Raw genomic sequence first — 20183 nt, 5'->3', positions numbered from 1 at the left:
AAATGCATATGGTCAGTAATCCATTCTGAGCTGGAATCCAATTCAATTTTCATCAAGTAAACCTTATTATTTCCATGTCACCATCTTTCTGCTCGGTGTTACTCAGTTATTGAGGAAGATATCACCTTTCACCCCATGTACAAGTTTAGCGATGTGAGTGCCAGCAGCCACAAAGCATCCACCTCTACCTTTGACAAAGGTTTTCCTGCTACCACCTCTTCTAAAAATAATGAACCCTTTTGAGAAATGAATCTGAACCTCTGCACACACATAGCCCGTAGCCCTCTGTCCCTTTCCCTCGGATCCACTTTTTAATTGTACTCTCTGCAAGTCTGTCTAATTTTATCTAGCTCCTAATACTTTTAAAATATCCTGAGCTTGCCATTTAGAAAAGATTAGATGACTGCTAATGATTTCTCACAATAGGTTGAATCTGTCAACGCAGACCATCATCTGGCGAGTAATGGGGGAAAGAACTTGGTGCTGGAGCTACAGGCAGCTGCCCAGGTTACTTCCTCTGAGGTAGATTTTCGCACCAGCTGTGCCAGATGGCGGCGAGCTGAGCTTTCACGTGTTCCTTGTGCATCTGGCTCAGCCGATATTAACATCAAGGGCCTTTCTTTTCCCTTGCTCCCCTGCCCTCCCCAGCACAATGCTTTGGGACTCTCTCCAAATGGGGGGTGGAGTGGAATGGGTTTTCGATTGAGAAACCATAGGCATTTTTGAACTTTCCAAAAAGAGATGTACACATTAAAAAGAAATATACACATTAAAAAGAAATAGGCCAGACTTCTTTCAGATAGCCTGCCCCATCACGAAAATCACACTTAGATCTTTCCCTTTGGTTTTGTCTCCTCTTCTCCTGCCTTTTGACATCCTTCTTCTCACCTCTCTCTCCTCCTCACTCCCGCCCCACTTGTTCCTTCTCTGTTTCATTCACCTCATCCTGCCTTCCTTGACTCCTTCTTAGCAACTGACTTCTTCAAGGGTCAGGGTCAGGGCCTCCCCAACACGGCCAGGCTTTCTGATGAGCAACTTCAATTCTCAGCTCAGCCGAGCAGTATGCGGAGGCTATTAGGGCCTGTAGTGTTTGCAGCCGGGATTTGCTACAAGAATAGGTGTTGAAATCATCCACCTCGGCTTGTGAAGCAAGTCAGTGTATGCTGGAGGCAAGATGAGGCAGCGATCCAAGAGGGACAAGACAGGGGCAAGGACCAAGAAATCCCAATGCTTCTTAGAATGGAAAAGTCACCCATTTCCATTTTCATGATTTCTGGAAATGGTTAGGGCTTGTGGGTTTGTTTGTTTCCCTTGCCTTCCATTGCAGGTACTTTTGTCCAAGTCATTTTGAAATCCAGAGGTGTGGTGGATGCCTGGAAAGACAGGGTTTGGTTAAAATAGACGCCAATTTCTAATACTGGCCTTGACTCCCTTTTGGAAGTTCAGCCTCTGGCATCCTGTGCCCTTGGGCATTGCAGTAAGTACTTAAAGAATGCATTCTGGTGAATTTCATTAACTGGAGGTAAGTGGCAGGATTGGGGCTCCAAACTGTAGCTTGGTTAAAAATAAGAGTTGTATGAGCCACCAATAAAATGATTTTAAAAACAAAAAATTGTTTGAGGAACTCAGAGTAGATGCAGCTAGTACATAATCGGTCCACAGATGAGATTTGGAGAGTAGGTGAAAAATTCAGTTCCAACCTAATCAGTCAAAATACCAAACGAAGGCCAACTGATACAGAGTCTGTACATGGTGTGTAAACCCTACTGTAGAAAAGAATCTCCGCTTGTGTAAAACTCAAAAAGCACCCACAACCTGATGACTCCAGGTGTAAGAGGGCTGCAGGGATAGGGGGTTTGCACAGGAAACTGTGGTGTGCCTCATGCTGCGCCCATCACTGCTCGTCATTATTCTCCTCACACAGAGCACGCCGCCCAGAGATTAGCATCTTAGAGTTTCATATGCTCGAGCATTTCTGCATGCTATTAAAGATGCCCATAGAAAACACGGGTCATACTGACTATTTAGACTATGCTTGCTAGGCCATATTTTTAAAACCCAGCTTCTATTTTTGTGAGCTAAAATTTTGCAGGTGGTAAGGTGGTAGATGCAAATATCACGATGTGAATATGAGCCAATTAACCAACAACCACATTTTATGAGGTTGCAACCACCTAATTGTTTTGTGTCTGCAGCTAATTATTTCTGGGAGATATTTCTGCATATGGAAAAGGAGTCTGTTATTATAATTGAACGCACTGCAAAACAAAAGTTCTGCTGTAAGTACATCAAGGGCAGGGATCATGCTTTATCTATGTTCTCTAAACTTCCATAAATCACGTTGTGCCTATGGATTCTAAATGAATATTAACTTGTGCTGGTGATGCGATTCTCAAGTTTAGAAAGTATCCTGAGTCGGTGACTGCAGTAAACAGGACCCAGGATATAAAATATCCGAAGTAATCCATGCAGTTTCCATAGCTATTTACATGGGATTCTTTGGCTCATAGATTCCTAGACCTTTTGTTTATGCTGGAGAGAAACACGGAAGTCATCGACTCATATGTTCATTTAAACGTTTGAAAACTGGGATCAGGATAAATTACAGACTAGCCCAAATATGTGACTATTGGGGATGCAGCCAAGGTCAGTCCCCAAGTTGGACCATTCATAGCCAGTTCCCCTCCACAGCAAGTCCATAACTTTCTCAATTTCTTCTGTAAGTAGTAGAAGCAACACATGTCAACGGAAAATATGCACACTGAACCTCTGCGTGCCAGGCCTAAGGCAGCTCTGACACATTTTATGGCAGGAGGTTGAACTTGACTCTATAAATTGGTCTGTCCAGATGAAGGAGTGGGCAAAGTATGCAGTTTTATGCAGATAAATTTTATTTTTGTTATTATTGCAGCTGCTCATTGATAATTTAATGCCAGTTTTTATTGAGCTATGCCCTGAGGCTTTTTAAATCGTGGGTTCAATTATTTCTAAAATTTAATAATTAAGTAAATTAATGAGCCTAGTCAGAAATCTGGCAACCTGACTACAAGGATTAGACATGACAAATATTAATAGGAGGACATTTTCCCCCCTCCTACAGGAAAGGTATTTTAAAATCTTTCAAAGTGTGCTTAATCAATGTAAATGCAAACTCTGACAATGGGTCTACCTACCAGCAAATGCATAATCGGGGTTAGAGATGCAGCTTACCGGCAGGTGGGAGAGCTGTCCTTGTTCTGCTAGGTGCCCTTCGGTCATTCCGGACTCAAAGCTACCTGATGCATAATGGCACAAAGCACTGCCTCATCCTGTGATGTGTTCCCAACCATGCTCATGTTGGAGCCCATTGTTGCAGCTACTGTGCCAACCCTCCCTCTTTTCCCTGACCCTCTCCTTTACCAAGCACCATGTCCTCCAGGAAGAGGTTCCTCCTGACAAGTCCAAAGTGGTGTTTATTGTATCAGTCTTATCTCATCTCAAGTTTTCTTAATTTTTTTCTCTGACATTTTAGTTTACCAAGGAGCCCTGGTAGTGTCATGAGTTATGAATTAGATTGCTAACCACAGCTACCAGTTCAAACCCATCAGTCACACCATGGGAGAACAAGGAGGTTGTCTGCTCCAATAAATGTTGATAGCCTCCACCATCCACAGAAGCAGTTTCACTCTGCTCCACGAAATGGAATGGACTCTATGGTAGTGAATTTGGAGTTTTTTTAATTTTTGATTTCCCTACCTTATCAGTCATGTGATTTTCTAGTAAGGATTTTCCTAATAATGTGTCCAAAGTATGTGAGTTAAAATGGTACTATCATTGATTCAGAGGAACTTGGTGCTTGTATTTCATTATATTTGCTTATTCTTCTGGTGGTCCACAGTATACTTCATCTCCTTTGCCAATACCACTCATTTCAAATGCATCAACTGTTCTTCTATCTTTTGTTTGTTTCATTTTTAATATACAGCTTCAAGGAATTCAGAGGAATAATGCTGCATTTACAGTGTACCATTTTGTGCTGATTTCTCCTCATTTAGCATAATATATTATGGCAAGATGGATAAGATGTTCAGAAGAAAATGACCAAACTGGTGAAAGTTATTCATGAGTTATAGATGAGACTAAGTTAAAGAAGCTAGAAATGTTGACATGGAAAAGATTACTGTAATTTATGTTGTACATATTGCCCCAAACCAAACCATCACATTGGTTCTGACTTACAGGGATGCTGTAGAATGGAATAGAACTGTTCTGAGGGTTCTGAGACTAGAAATATTTATGGGAGTGACTGTATCTTTCTCCTGTGGAGTGTCTGCTAGGTTTGAACAGCCAGCCTACTGGTGAGCAGTCTGGCACCTAACCCACTTCACCATCTAGAGAAATATTTTTAAATGTATTCAAAGAGGAGAGATCTATACTAACCCTGAAGTTGTCTGGATGACCTAACTAGGAATGATGATAAGCGTAATAGTGGCATAGTATTAAATCCCATAATAAATCTTTCACTAAATTGCTTTGCTTCAGGGACATTGCCCCAAGTGTGACCCTGGGTCTCCCACTAGCCTTTCTAAAGTCAGTCTAAACAAAGAGGCTGCCACTCATTACTTATGGTGCTCCCCACATTCCTGTTGAACCCTGTTCATAAATCAGGCTTTTGTACATCAGGTTCAGTATCTAATGTAATCTGGGGTTTGATGGTTTTCTTGGTCTCCTGATCCTCTCAGAGAAACTATTTCTAACTTGCTTTCCTGCCCTGTTCTAACCTAACTACCTGGTATTCTAAATACATTATTGTTCGGTTTACTTCATTCTTTTGTTTCATTTTGTTTTGCTTGATCCATACGTGGAGATGGGTGGACTTCCTGGAAAAGCTTTGAAGCCATTGATAGACGATCGGTATTCATTGAAAACAACTTTAATTTGAAAAAACACTGGATACATACCACAACCATATTTTTCCCCTCCATCTTAACCTCTTATGGGCAGAGCCACCGTGGTGCTGTGGATGAGATGTTGGGCTGCTAACCAAAAGATCAGCAATTCAAGCCCACCAGCTCCACTGAGGGGGAAAACATGAGACTGTCTGCTCCTGTGGAGATTTACAGCTGGAAGAAGCGTGTGAGGATCACTGTGAGTCCAAATGAACTTGAGGTGTGGGGACTTGGGTTCTTATGCTCTTAGTGGAGTCTGGATGTGATGCAAATAGTGCTAATGAACATGGGCAGTTGTCGTACAGGCAGTGATGCCTTGGGAGAAAGGGCTGGTATATAGTTCTCTAAAATCACACACTGAAAGAGCCTATGGTTGTAGACTGATACACGTGTGGCTTCCATAAGTCAGCATCAACTTGACAGCAACCTGTCGTGGATTCTATTATTGAAGACTGAAATGTCCAAGAATCGTTTTTGTTGTTGTTCAATGCCTGCAAGTCAGTTCCAACCCAGAAAGATCCAATGCACAGTATAAAGAAACACTGCCCGGCACTGGGTCAGTCTCACAATTGGTCCTGTGCTTGAGTCCATCATTGGCATCATTGTGCCCAGTCACATCATGAAAGCCTTCCTCCTGGTCACTGCCCCTCGACTTTAACAAGCATTATGACTTTTTCCAAGGACTGCTCTCTTCTGGCCCCAAAGAGTTACCCTGTCCCCATCTGGAGCAAGGTCAAGCCTTTGCTTTATTGCTCAAAACTCTTTCTGGTAGCATGACATGACCAGACATGCTGACACAGATCCACAAGCCTTGGTGGCTTGCCTAAGATCACACAGCAAAAGAAGTCCAACTTTGAGTACAGGTCTTAATCTCTTAATCCAATGACAGCATTCATGTTATTTCCGTTGTGATTATCTTTTCTCACTATTTCACCCTTCACATTACTATTTCTTTCATACAAAGATAGTGAGAACCACAGTAGGACTCTTTATGAAATCCTGTCGGGTAGGGTCCAGGTGTGTTCTTTGCTCACATGGGACATAATTAGTAAAGTGAATTTTCCAGGACCTTTTAATGTTTAAAGCCAGAATTCCTTATTAAACAAAGGATGTTTTATGCTGCAATTTCTAGTTGAATCAATGTGATAAAATGGATTTTTTCATAAGCTAATCTAATCATGAAGCCTAGAAATAAGACTGTGGTCCTGAAGGCAGAACAGGAAAAAATAGCTTTATTCCCCCCCCACCCCAGAAATACAACAATTAGCATAAGGAATTGAAATACTGCAAAACAGCTTTCTAGGAAGCTCCTTATTCACACCAGACCCAGCTTTATGCTCTACTGACTCATAAGAATCCTCTCAAAGTTCTGCAGAACCTGTGGTCAGTGGATGGAAGTGAATGTTCTGCTTGAAGAGCGGACCACCGTGGGGATGGATGTTCAACACTGTAGATCAAGGACGACCATGCTCTCTAAGTCAGGCAAAAATCTGACTAGTTAGTTGGTTTGGGCCATCCTGTCTAACATTTTCTGTCTTTCCAATGCTGTCATCGGCAACATGCAGTTAATGCCATTCGTCACATTGGTTTTAGGAGAAAATTAGGTAGAGAATATGTCAATTCTCTCACAGGGCGAAGCATTTAATACATGTTGTTGCCCGTCTTCCACTCTGCTGGCCAAAATAAAATATTTTTAAAATTAATGTGCAGGAGAAAAGATGCCATGTTATTTAAGTTTTTATGTAGCGCATGCAAGGTTCTGATGTGTGTATTATACATTTTTTAGAGGGATCTTTAAAAATATCTATTTGGAGATATAATTTTCCTTCTTTCCTTCCTTGTCACAGCTGTCCTTCCTAAAGGTATGTAATCTAACGGGCATTTTAGTGACTTTTTTCATACCCAATATACTGTAGCTGCATAATAAACACTTACAAAAGACTGTTTATTTGTTTTCTAGGGCTGCTATATAAAAAAAACCACAAACTGGGTGGCTTTGGGTAACATGTATTTTACTTTTTTTACAGTTAGAGGGGTCAAAAGTCTAAAATCCAATGTCAGTGAGGTCAAATTCTCCTAAAGGTTTTAGCGGAGTGTCTTTGCTTGTTTCTTCAATTTACTGGCCTTCTTTGGCTATAGCAACATAACTCCATCTCTGCCTCTGTAACACCTGGCTTTCTTCTCTCTCTATTGGTATGCCTCTATGTCTCTTCTCTCTCTCTCTCTCTCTCTCTCTCTCTCTCTCTCTCTCTCTCTCTCTCTCTCTCTCTTTCTCTCTCTCTTCCTCTCTCAGAACACCAGTCATACTGTACTAAGTCCACTCCATTCCAGTATGACTTCATGTTAACGAATTGCACATGTGAAGATTCTATTTCCAAATAAATTCATGGCTGGTTACCAGATGTTGGTTCCTGACATAGTTTTGAGGGTAACAAGCCATAACAGAATTATTATCCATCAACCCAGCAAAATCACGTGTTTGCTTAGATCATTCAGGTAATTTCGCAAGTATAAACTTGCCAGGGAATAAGGAAGAGAGAGCACAAAAGATGTGTGCATGTGAATGATGATGTTGGAGAAGCATATTGAAAACACAGTGGACTGCCAAAAGGCAAACCTGCTTCTGAGGAGCTATAGCCAGAATTCTCCAGGGAGGAATGTGTTGGGCATGTTAGCTGGAGAGATCAGACTCCAAAAAGGGACATTATGCTTGGTAATGTATAACATGAGTGAAAAAGAAGAAAACCCTCAACAAGAGAGATTGACTCAGTGGTGAGCACAATTGCTGAATACTTAAACATAAAAGTAGTTATGAAGCTGGTGCCAGATTGGGTCACGTTGGGGTCGCTCTGAGTCGGAACTGATGGGTGACCCCTAAAAACTATCAGCGCACTTGACCGGGAGAGCTGGCTAGTAGATCTTTTCTTTTCACCATTGCTCGGTATTATTTTAAAAGTATAATGTGAGTGGATATAATTTCTCACCACAAATCCATAAACCTTGCCTTTCTATCCTCACAGGTCAATATTCTACCTACAAATAATATTATTATAATCAAAAGCATACTTTTGAGCTAACAATGTCATTTTCCTCCAAATTGAAAAGTTACTGTTTTCTAGTAGACACTATCTATCCTGTGCTATGATGCAAATGAATTAGATTAGAGCTGGATTGGTCGTTATTTGGTAAACATAATATAAAACACTAGATAGTTGTTATAAAAATTCAAAAGAATGGCTTATAAAGTCAAGGGATAATAAGAAAAAATAGAAAAGCACCTTTTTGACAAATAATTTATTTAAAGATTACATTAAAAATTTAAAAAAAAAACAAGAACCAAAAAAAGTGGACTAACCTATGGACTAAAAACTATGAGTGATTTCATTAAAAAGTACACCGTAATAGCCAATAAAATTAAGTTCCATAGATTCATTCAATAGCAAAACATAAATTAAAACCCCATGTGATGCCACAAGAAACAACCATAAAAAATTCAAAATCATCCAACCACTCATGCAACCAACAAATACCTGATAATATTTGTTAATTATGAAAACATTGAGCAACTAGAATTCTCAGACTCTGATTGTGAGAGTATAAATTGGTCCCACCACATACAGAAATTCTTTAGTAGTATTTACGAAGGTTGACTCTAGGGAGTCTTTGTTACTAAATGATTCAAATCCCAGAAACACACCCAAAAGAGATACATAGATATGTTCTCAAAAAGTCAAGATCATAGTGGTATTATTCATGGTAGTACACAAATGGAAATGACCTAAAGGTCTATCGACAGTGGACTAGATGAAATTGGTATGTTTATTAAGCAGTAAAGAAGGAGTATAAGAAGGAAGGAGAGTTGAAGGAAGAACGGGTGAAGGGAAATAGAGGGAGTTAAAAAGTAGTTAACAAACCCCAAACACTTAACTATGTATGCAGCACCCCAGAAGAAGGTCCAATTATAATGTTGAAGAAAAGAGGCCAGACCCTGAAGAGCACATACACTAAGTTATTCCACAAAGACTATATTCGATGTCTTACTATTAAGAGTGGTGACTAATGTCTTCAAAGCTTGCAAGTCACCATCCATGATGCAACTATCGATTGCTCTTTCCCCGTTGAGATCACAGGACAGAAAAGAAAACCAAAGATTCAAGAAAACAATGGATCAGATCGACTAAGGGACCACATGAGTCTCAGCCGCCACTGTCCGCAGAACAGAACTTTACAGGGCCCAGCTATGTCTATCAATGCTACCATTCTAAGTTGCGATCAAAGGCCCTAGAAAGAGTAGGGGGGAGTCTAGAATAATGTAAAATTCATTTAACCAGACCAGCCTTACTGGTCTGAGAGATACTTGTAAAACTCAGAGGACTGTGGCCCTTATCTACCTCAAGCCTGGAACTGAAACCAATAAAATTAAAACAGAACTCAAAACAGCACATAACAAGAGAAGGAACAAACACACTAATAAAACCCCTCACACAAAAATAAAACAAACATACACGGCAAAATGAGAGCAATAATCATGCGTATATTATCAATGACACCGAATTTAAGTGGATTTAATGCACCAATCAAGAGATCAGAGTATCAGCCTGGATTTCAGAGGACAGACTCTCATCTATATGTTATTCAAAGAGAAAGCTTAAACTCAGACACAAAAATAATCTAAAAAAAATCAAAGGACAGAGAAAAATTTACCAAGTCAATGGTGAGCTTAAAAAAATAGGAGTGGCAATATTAACCTCTTAAAAGTACATTTCAAGGAAATCACATAATGGGAAATAAGAATGAACAATACGTAATTATTAAAGCAATAATATAACTAGAAGAAGCATAGTAACCATATAAACGCACCAGAAAAGACCTTTAAATAATGTCAATGTATAGCCTTTGGAGATTGTTGTACACCTTGAGGATCCAGGATTCTAATCTCTCATTATTATTGTTTAAAACTTAGTGCCATGGGCTTTTCAGTGACAGTACTAACAGAAAGGCCCTATGTGATGATCAATAAGGCCCTGAAAGGTCCAGAGAGATGATCAATAAGATTCCACTGTAAATTAACAGGGATGTCTCTAAAGTGAACCAGAGGCAAACATCAACTAAAAACCCCATAGATTCAGGAATCTAAGATGGATTCAAATTTAATCCTAGCTACAATCAAAGAACAATTAGTCATTAAGACATGGTCCTGCTGAAGACTCACCCTCATGAAGGAAACACGAAAGATGTGGGTGTGAGAGAAAAGTCTGAGAAAATTAGATGGTACCCAGCTATCAGAAGGAATATCACCTGGGATCTTAATGACTTGTTTATAAACAAGCAGCCATCTAAGTGAGATGTCAACTAAGTCCACATAGAAGAAGCATGCCAACATCTCTGACCCAAGGAGTGTAAATTATATAATCCAAATTCAAAGAAGGAAATAGTATCAGCGCTCCAATTGTGAGACTCTGGTTTGCAAAAGATTATGGATGGCAGTGGAAGACCAAAAGACATGTGCAGGTTCTTATTCAGGGAATAAGCCGCCTTTAATTTCCGCCTACCCATAATTGAGGGAGGGGGATAAATTGAGTCAGGCAGAGAGTATTGCAGAGAGGATGATAACAGATTAAAATGCTAAATCGGACTTCAATGGTTAAAACCTTGTCATATGATCTCCCCTCTGATACTCGCTTGGTTTGATTTGGTTTTTAATACTTTGTGTGTTTGGGTTTTTTTATATATCAGAGTTCATATTTGTTATCCATAATAACAACAACTAGAATGAGAGTTCTTGGGGGGTATTATGGGAGAAGGGTAGAAGGGATAAAAGGAAGCTTACCTTAAGAACTTCAAGAAGAACGAACATGTTTCAAAAGTGATTTTGGTAACAATTATGCAACATTGTTTGGGGTGATTGAACCATGGAATGGTATAATGTCTGGATTAGCTCCTAATAAAATAGCTTGTAAAAAATAAAAATAAACATAATCCACACAACGCACCACGTTAAAAGACAAAGAATAAGAACTACATGATCATATCAAGAGATGCAAAAAAAAAAAGGCATCTGACAATATCCAACATCTGTTTCTGATAAAAGCATTAAATTGGAAAGGGAAGTTCCTTGACACAGTAAAGGTCACATATGAAAAACCAATAGCCTCCAAATTGGTGGTGAGGTGGGTGTGGGAAGCCTGGTAGTGCATGATCAAGGGTAATGTAATGAAGAGGTATTGCTGAAACCCAGGTGGGGACTGAGCATGATAATGGGACAGGAGAAAAGTCAAGGGAAATAGAGGAAAGAGCTGGGAGGCAAAGGGCATTTATAGAGGTCTAGATAAAGACATCTGCATATGCAAATATATTTATATATGGGGAGGAGGAAATAGATCTCTCTGCCTATATTTATAGGTTTAGTATTAAGGTAGCAGAAGGACATTGGGTCTCCACTCAAGCACTCCCTCAATGCAAGAATACGTTCTTCTATTAAATTGGCATTCTATGATGCTCACCTTCTCAACACAACCACTGAAGAAAAAGTGTGTGAATAAGCAAATGTGGTGAAGAAAGCTGATGGTGCCGGGCTATCAAAAGATATAGCATCTGGGATCTTAAAAGCTTGAGGATAAACAAGGGGCCATCTAGCTCAGAAGCAACAAAGCCCACATGGAAGAACACACACCAGCCTGTGTGATCACAGGGTGCTGAAGGGATCAGTTATCAGGCATCAAAGAACAAAAATAATATCATTGAGTGCACACCTTTATGATACAATCGTTGAGGACAAATGGGTGCATAAGCAAATGTGGCAAAGAAAGCTGATGGTGCCCGGCAATCAAAAGGTATAGCAGCTGGGGTCTTAAAGGCTTGAAGGTAAACAAGTGGCCATCTAGTTTAGAAGCAACACAGCCCCCATGGAAAAAGCACACCAGCCTGTGCGATCACGAGATGTCAAAGGGATCGGGTATTAGGCATCATCAGAACAAAAAAATCGTACCATAGTGAATAAGCAGGGAGTGCAGAGTGGAGACCCAAAGTCCATTTGTCGGCCACTGGACATCCCCTTGCAGAGGAATCTCGGGGAGGAGAAGTGCTAGTCAAGGTGCGATGTAGCACCTATGAAAAATACAACCACCAACTTTCCTCTAGTTCTTAAATGCTTTCTCCCCCCCCCCCCCATGCCCCCTACACACACACTATCATTATCAAAATTCTACCTTTCAAGTCTGGCTAGACCAGAGGATATACCCTGGTACAGATAGGAACTGGAAACACAGGGAATCCAGGGTGGATGATACCTTCAGGACCATCAGTGTGAGTGGCAATACTGGGAGGGTAGAGGGAGAGTGAGTTGGAAAGAGGGAGCTGATTACAAGGATCTGCATGTGACTTCCACCCTGGGGGACAGACAACAGAAAAGTGGGTGAAGGGAGACGTCGAACAGGGCAAGATATGACAAAATAATAATTTATAAATTATCAAGGGCTCATGAGAAAAGGGGTAGCGGGGAGGGAGAGGGAAAATGAAGACCTGATGCTAAGGGCTTAAGTAGAGAGCAAATGTTTTGAGAATGATGAGGCCAATAAATGTGCAGATGTGCTTTACGCCATTGATGTATATATTGATTGTGACAAAAGTTGTTTGAACCCCTAATAAAATGATTAAAAGAAAAACCTATAGCCAATATCACAATCAATAGGGTAAAACTTTAAAAACTTCCCTTGAGAATGAGAACCAGAAAGGAAGTTGCCTGCCATTATTCTTGGTCAACATCCTACTGGAAGTCTTAAATAGAACCTTTAGAGAATGAAAAGAAACCAAGGGAATTGAATGGGGCAAAGAAGAGGTGAAGCTCTCATCATTTGCTTGATATTATATATAGAAAAGGGCAAAGACATCACAAAGAGAAGGTTAACAATAAAAATCAACTGCATTCTGCATACCAGTGATGAGGCATGAAGAAAACAATACATTCACAAAATCCATGCAAAATGGGGGTGGAGGGGGATTTAACCAAAAAACAAAAGACCCGGACAAAGAAAACTACCTATCAGGATTCTATAAACCAATAGAACTACACGGATGCCGAGTAGCATTCTTTTTGGATAGAAACACTTAATATTGTGAAATTGTCATCACTACCCAACGCAATAAGGAAGACTGGAGAAAAGGATGGTCCGAGTGCTTCTTAGAGGTCAGGACGGCAAGATTTCATTTTACGTAACTCGGATGTATTGTCGGGAGAGATTAGTTCCTAGAGAAGGAAATCGTGTTTGGTAAAGAGGAGAGACAGCACAAAAGAGGATATCCCTCAATGAGGTGAACGTCCATGTGTTCAGGTATAGGAACAATGATAAGGAAGGTATAGGACCAGTCAGTCTTTCTGTCTGTTCTGCATAAGGTAATTATGGGTCGGAAATGACTAGATGGCACCTAACAACAACATCCCAAAACAATTTATAAATACAATGCATTGCCAATCCAAATCCCAACTCTATCCTTTAAAGATGTGGAAAAACTAATTATCACTTTCAACAGGATGGGTAATCACCCTAGAATAAGTCAAGATCCATCTGACCTCTGCAATGTCTGCCTTGTTCAGCATCTGCTTGTGAATCCAGCCTAAATCCCTGTCAGTGTACTGCTGAAATGATTGTTGAATGATCTTCAGTAATATTTTACTTGCATGTGATATAAGTGATATTGTTCTGTAATTTGTGCATTCTTTTAGGTAACTTGCTTTTGGAAAGTGTACGACTGTGGATGCCTTCCTGTCTACCTGGACACTAGCTGTCTTTCAAAGTTATTGGTATAGACTGAATTATGAGACACATTAATAGTGCTTTCAGTCTTTCAACTTGTTAAAACATTTCCATACGTATTACATCAATTCCTGGAGCCTTATTTTTTGTCAATTATTTCAGTGTAGCTTGAATGTCTTCCTTCATTTGATCTTTCCTGCCTCATTCAATGATTTTCCCAGAGAATCTCTCAATGTTGCAACTTGAAGCTTGGAATTTTTCTTTATTTCTATCAGTCTAAGATCTAGTGAATGTGTTCTTCTCTTTTGGTTTTCTAAATCTGTCCCTCTGAAGATTTAAGTATAATATTTTCATTTCTCTTCTTTAACTGCACTTTGAAATTTTCTGTTCAGCTCTTTGACTTCATAATTTCTTCCATTTGCTCCACAGCAACATACATGCCACCACTGTATGCCAAGCTAACATACAAGTGGCGGGGGCAGGTGTATCCTATCAAATATAATAAAGGAACCACACAAAATAGATAAATGGATCTACTAAAATATGATGTCCTGCACATCAAATGACTTCATCAAAAGTGTACAAATAGAGTCCAAAGATTGGAATAAAATCATTAGCAATAATTTAATGTGCAAGAGACTCATTACTAAACTCTATAGAATTCTTCAACACCTCAATAAGAAAAACACACATAATTCAGTTTAAATGGGCAAAATACATGAATACTTCACCAGATATAACTTTCAAAAACATGAAACACATGGAAAAACTGCTCAAAATCACTAGACATCCAGGAAATTCAAATCACAATGGTGAGATATCACCTTATACCCATAGTGATAGACTTATTAAAATAAAAACCAAAAACAAATACCAGGAAACAGCAAAGGCTGGAGGTGAGGTAGCGATAGTAGGTAGAATACTTTCACTCTGCCTGTGGTCTTGAAAACATGTACAACCATATGGAAAAGGATATGTCACTACCTAAAACAATTGAAAATGGAAATGCCATATGACTGAGCAGTATCTCTGCTGGGAACTAAACCCCAAGAAATAAGATATTTAACATAAGCAGACATATGCTCTCTTGTGTTCCCCACAGCAGAGTTCACAATAGCAAAAAGGTAGAAACCATCCAAAAGCTCATGAGTAGAAGAATGAGTAAAGAAACACTGGTACATACACACATGCAGATACACACCTAAAATGCGTAATGAAACACCCCCTAGTGTGGATGGAGCTGGACATCATGATGCTAAATAAAGTTATTAAGTCACAAAAGGAGAAATATGTATGAGGCTACTACTACAGACAAAAGCAGGCCTCTGTTCTCAGATCATTTAATCTTCTAAGTTGCTCTCCCAAGTAATAAGGTGATGTCCCTTCCTAAGGCTCATGGTCCATAAAGCACTGTCTTATTTGTACCTCTTAAAAACCACATCATCAGAGGAAGCCTCACCTCAGCTGGGGTCATTTTCTAACGTTGCTATCAAAGAACATTGCTCCATAGTCATCCTGAATCAGCAAACACTCCTAAAAAGGCACTCAGTGAACCTTACTGAGGTGGGCAGGGCTGTCCTGGAGAAGGTGATTTCACTTCCATTGGTGAGTAATCCAGGAGGTGCAATCTGCCATTGGTAAAAATGCTGAATGTTGCTTTTGTAGATTCTCAGGGGAAAACATGCCTGTATTATGGTTCTAATTTGGCACTTTTGTCCTAGCGAACACTTGGTGAACCAGGGTAAAGACAATAGGAATTTAAATTCTGTCTTTTTAAGATGCATCCCATCCTTCATAAACAGCCCCTCAAGGATCCAAGGTGGGAACCCCACTAGCCAAACTGGACTTTACTTTAAACACACTTGTAGCAGATTAAAGGACATGAGATACTCCTTTAGATTTAAGACTGAAATTCTCTAGTGTGAGAAGAAGCAGATGACTACTCTGCCAAGATTATGGATTTAGAAGTCAATGGACTTTGGTTTAAGTTTCCCAGGAAGTAGCAACTTAAGACAACCGTACATTTGCTCTTTTAATACTCATTGTGTTCTTATGCCATGTCTTGGTCCAGCAGGCATAGTTCTACCTTAGTAAAAGAATGTGATAGAAAGTTTTCCCCATATCCACACCTCATTGTAAGCATAAATAGTATTTTTAACCAGTAGAAGTCCATAACCCACATAGTTTAGTCTATAAAGCTGTCCTGTAAGAGTGTACTTTCCTTTCCTCAGTAGTACCAACCACTAACTTAATGATATGATCAAGAGAATTATAATATGCCCCATGGGAATGCTTTGCAATGTTCTCCAATAAAACGATAGTGATACACCTTCAAAGTGGACCAGGGGCATATATGAACATAGACGTATAAGTGTATCCTGAGACCACACTTAATTGTAGCCTTAATCTAAGGACAACTCTTCCTAATGATGTAGCCCCGCTTTATACTTGTCCTCATGAATAAATAGATCACTGACGATATGGGTGTTATAACAAAGTGTCTTAAAGAAATTAGATGGTGCCTGGCTATCAGAAAGAATAGCATCTGGGGTCTGAAAGGCTTACCCTAAAACAAATAGTGATCTAACTGAGGTATCGACTAAGTACACAGGGAAGAAGCATACTAGCCTGTGAGGTCCAAGGATTGTAAATAATAAAATTTAAAAAGAGAGGAGTTATCTGTATTTGAGTCAAAATTCTGAGCATCCAATTTGCAGAAAGCTGTGGTTGAGAGTGAAAACCCAAGATCCATTTGCAGGACCTCACTTGGCTTCTAGTGAGTGCCCTCTGACCATTGACCATGGATGTGCACAGCCTTGGTATCAGACAGAGTGGTGTGGAAAATAGACTAATGCAGAAATTGTTAGGTCAAAATGTAACAATTTTAACCAGCTCTTATTAACCTGCTTTAAATGTGTTCTGATTTTTATTTTTTTTGTTTTCCTTTCAATTCAGGTTTCCCTTTGTTTTATTTTGTTGTTGCTGCAGGGTTTCTGTTTTTCTTTATATGAAATTCCATTAGGTAAATCTACAGGAATGATAATCAGAGTAATAGTTTCTTAGGATTATGACAGGGGAGGTTAGGGTGCAGGGAGATAATAATACAAGAATGAAGAAAATGTTCTAAAATCAGTTGTGTTGATCATTGTACAAATCTTTGAAAGAAGTTTAAACCATTTAATTGTATGTTATGTGAAACTGTTAAAACTTAAAAAAAAGATTGCTCTGTAACATTAACCTAAAGCACACATGCAAAAAAATTAATTAAAGGGGAAATTATATAAACAAAAGGTCCAAGAATAGACAAAAAGAAAACCATGATTAATTAGAAAACAGTGGTTAAAGATCAGTAGATTAGTATATTAATGAGGGAAATTTGTTGAGTGCTGGACAAATGAGTCTCACTTTTCAAAACCCTGTGTGTATATGTGGATATCGTTGGCAATGCTGATGAGATAGAGACTTTATTTCAAAACTCCTTGGTAGGAACTGATATAATGCATTTCCAACAATCTTGAATGTGATGCCAGTGTTTCTGGTGAGTAGATCACACATCATGTAGCAATGCTCCAATTCTTTCTCTAAGTGGCGCATGCCACTACTTGTCTCGGAGTCAAATCTGACATCAGATTTGACATTACTTATGACGGAACAGACCTGTGCTCCATGGGGTGTTTAATGGTTCATTCTTGGAGGTGCCTCTTGGTAAACGCAAACTAGTGAATTAAATTAGATAAACTAAGCTCTGCAGGGTTACTTATAAAATTACTTCAAGTGATAGGCTTATCATTTCTGTACTTTCTGTACATATGTCTGTAAATAGCTGTCAATATTGTCAAGTTAATTCTGACTCAAAGCAACCCGATAAGACAGGGTGGAACTGTCCTACATGTTTCCAAAATTGTAAAGATTTACGGGATTAGAAAGGCTTGTCTCCTCCTCACTGCCCACTACCCCTACCCCGAAAGATGGGCTAGAAGTTTTAAGCATTTGATTGCAGGGTAGCAGCCCAACACATAACTCACTATTCCACAAGGTCAGTAGTTCAAATTCGCAAGTTGCTTCTTGAGAGAGAGGCTTTCTATTCCTGTAAAGATTTTACAATTTTGGAAACCCACAGAGGTAGTTATACCCTATCATATAAGGCTGCTATGAGTCAGAAGCAACCAATTTCAGTGAATATATTATATTCCAATTGAAAGTCTACTTAAAACAAATGACTCTTGGAATGGAAGTGAAAAAAGTCACATGTCTTTTTGTGATAGTGATATAATTAGAAACTGTATTAATTAGAATTACTTCATTATAAGCTACAGAAACTAACTCTGAACAACCTTAAGTCCACAGCACATTTGTTGAAACGATATGGGAATCTACAGAAAAGGAGGAAAAAGTTATGGACTGAGCTTACAAAAGAGCTTAAAAAAGAAACGAAGCTTTGTCCCTGCACAGCTTTTGAATAAATGACCTCAAATACTGCTCATTGTTTGCTTCTCGATTCATAATACAAGTTTCTATGAGAGACAGCCGAAGTTCTCTTACTGAGGACATGGAATTGACTCACTTCATATGTATGCAAAAACTGGACAATGAATAAGAACATTCAGAGAAAAATGGATGCATTTGAATTATGATGTTGAAGAATATTGAATATACCATGTACTGCCAGAAGACTCAACAAATTCTTTGAAAACAGTACGCTCCTTCGACGTGGGTTTGGTGAGAATTCGTCTCATGTCCTACAGACATGCTATCAGGAGAAGGATGCTGTGCTTGGGAAAGTAGAAGGTCAGAGAAAAGATAAAGACCCTCTTTTGTGATGAAGTGAGGCAAATGGCAGTGTCAAACATGGCAATGACTGCGCGATGGCACAAGACCCAGCAGGGTTTCCTTCGGCTGTCCCTGGCAGCACAGTGAGTTGAACCTGACTTGGTGGCACCACCAGCAGCAGCAGCAGCAGCAAGAGAGGCACCTGACATTAGGTAAAGGAGGGGCATCACCCAAAGAACACAGCCCATCGACTTTTGTCTGAAGTGGGTGAAATGTTTTCTGGAAGGTAACTGGTATAAATTGTCAAAAGAAGTTGCCACAGATCATCAGCAGGCAATGCCAACCAATATTTAATGCCACAACAGAGAGGCCCCACTGAGATGGCTATCTAACCTGGCAGCCAATTCTTCATTTCCCTAGCTCTCATTGTTGCCATCATTTTCCCCTGCTTTCTCTCTTCTCCCACTTCCATTTTCTCTTTCTTTCTTTCTCTGTATGTGTGTGTGTTGGGCCGGTAGTAATATCCTAGGTTAACATTTGTGTAGAAGAGTAAAATGTATGATAAGGGACAGTTTAATAATTGAGAGTTCAATTATGAAAAGAGTTTAAAGCATTAAGACCAAAACTAGAAGGAAGTAAGCATTGTAATAGGAATTCTTAATTATTTCCATAATGGGTTATAAAGGAAAATTTTAGGCCTTGAATGAATATGGTTGGCTAGTAGGCTATATTCTTTATTCAATTCTTTTAATGGTTGACATAGAAGATTCTAACATGGGTTAGAATCCTATTAAGTTTTTAAAACTGTGAGCAGTAATATATAGTTGCTAATGTATAATATCAGTTATTGCATAAGTCATTAATTTGTAGTAATGGTCAACTGCATATTTCTCCCTTGTTATAAAATTCAGGAAAATGACCAGGCCCATCTGCACAGAGAGCAAGTCCAGGCATAAGAGTATTACATTCTGTGGTACATTCAAGTCATGTTTCTTCCACATTTTGTTAGTTTCAATGAACCAGAGATTGCTAATGAATTATTTCCATTGGGTACATATATTTGTTATGAGTTTCAAGTTGTCTGTCTGGATTTCATTAGCAATGAAATGTACCCAAGAGGGTACTGTGTCTTAACTGGATTGGGAAAGGGACAGAGTGAGGATGTCTGTCATTCTGGGAAAGGAGAGAATTTGTTCAACCCCATGTTTGGGGCAGGGGTTTCAGGCATGCGATTTTGATTTGCAGTTGGCATTGTGCCCCTCAAATTATGGTCTCTGAAAATTGTCTCCAACCTATTTGCCACTGTGATGGAACAAGCATCAGGAAAAACACACTTTATTTTATTTTCAATGTCTGTAACAACATTTATCCCTGAGCCTCAGCAGAGGAACAGAGCCCATGAGTTACAGTGTCTCTGTGGCAGCCTTCTGGGCCACTGCCAGCCATGGGTGGGGCTACACTTTATTAATCAAAATAAGGAGCTACCATGAGAGCAAAACCATTGAGGTGGTAGAAGGGGAAAATGTGTGAAATATCGATGAGAATTGCAAGCTTGAGATGTTTCCTTGTTTGCTTGGTTTGGTTGTCAATTTATTATTGCTTGGTTTGAGACATGAGGAATCTGCTATTTAGCTTATTTTATCCTTTGCTTTGGCATTAAATTTACAAGTATAAGTAATCTAAAATGGAACAAGTTACTCATCAAATTGATAGAATCTGCCATAATTATATT

At 39.3% G+C, this 20183-nt stretch overlaps 1 pseudogene; it reads right to left on the bottom strand.

The window, feature by feature from the left end:
• Positions 1 to 19798: 19798 nt before the first annotated feature.
• LOC142457574 (small nucleolar RNA SNORA5) lies at positions 19799 to 19910 on the bottom strand (annotated as a pseudogene).
• Between the last annotated feature and the right edge of the window lie 273 nt (positions 19911 to 20183).

Source organism: Tenrec ecaudatus, chromosome 9 (genome assembly GCF_050624435.1).
Source record: "Tenrec ecaudatus isolate mTenEca1 chromosome 9, mTenEca1.hap1, whole genome shotgun sequence".
In the NCBI taxonomy this organism is placed as follows: domain Eukaryota; kingdom Metazoa; phylum Chordata; class Mammalia; order Afrosoricida; family Tenrecidae; genus Tenrec; species Tenrec ecaudatus.
This window is presented reverse-complemented; position numbering and strand designations above follow the sequence as displayed.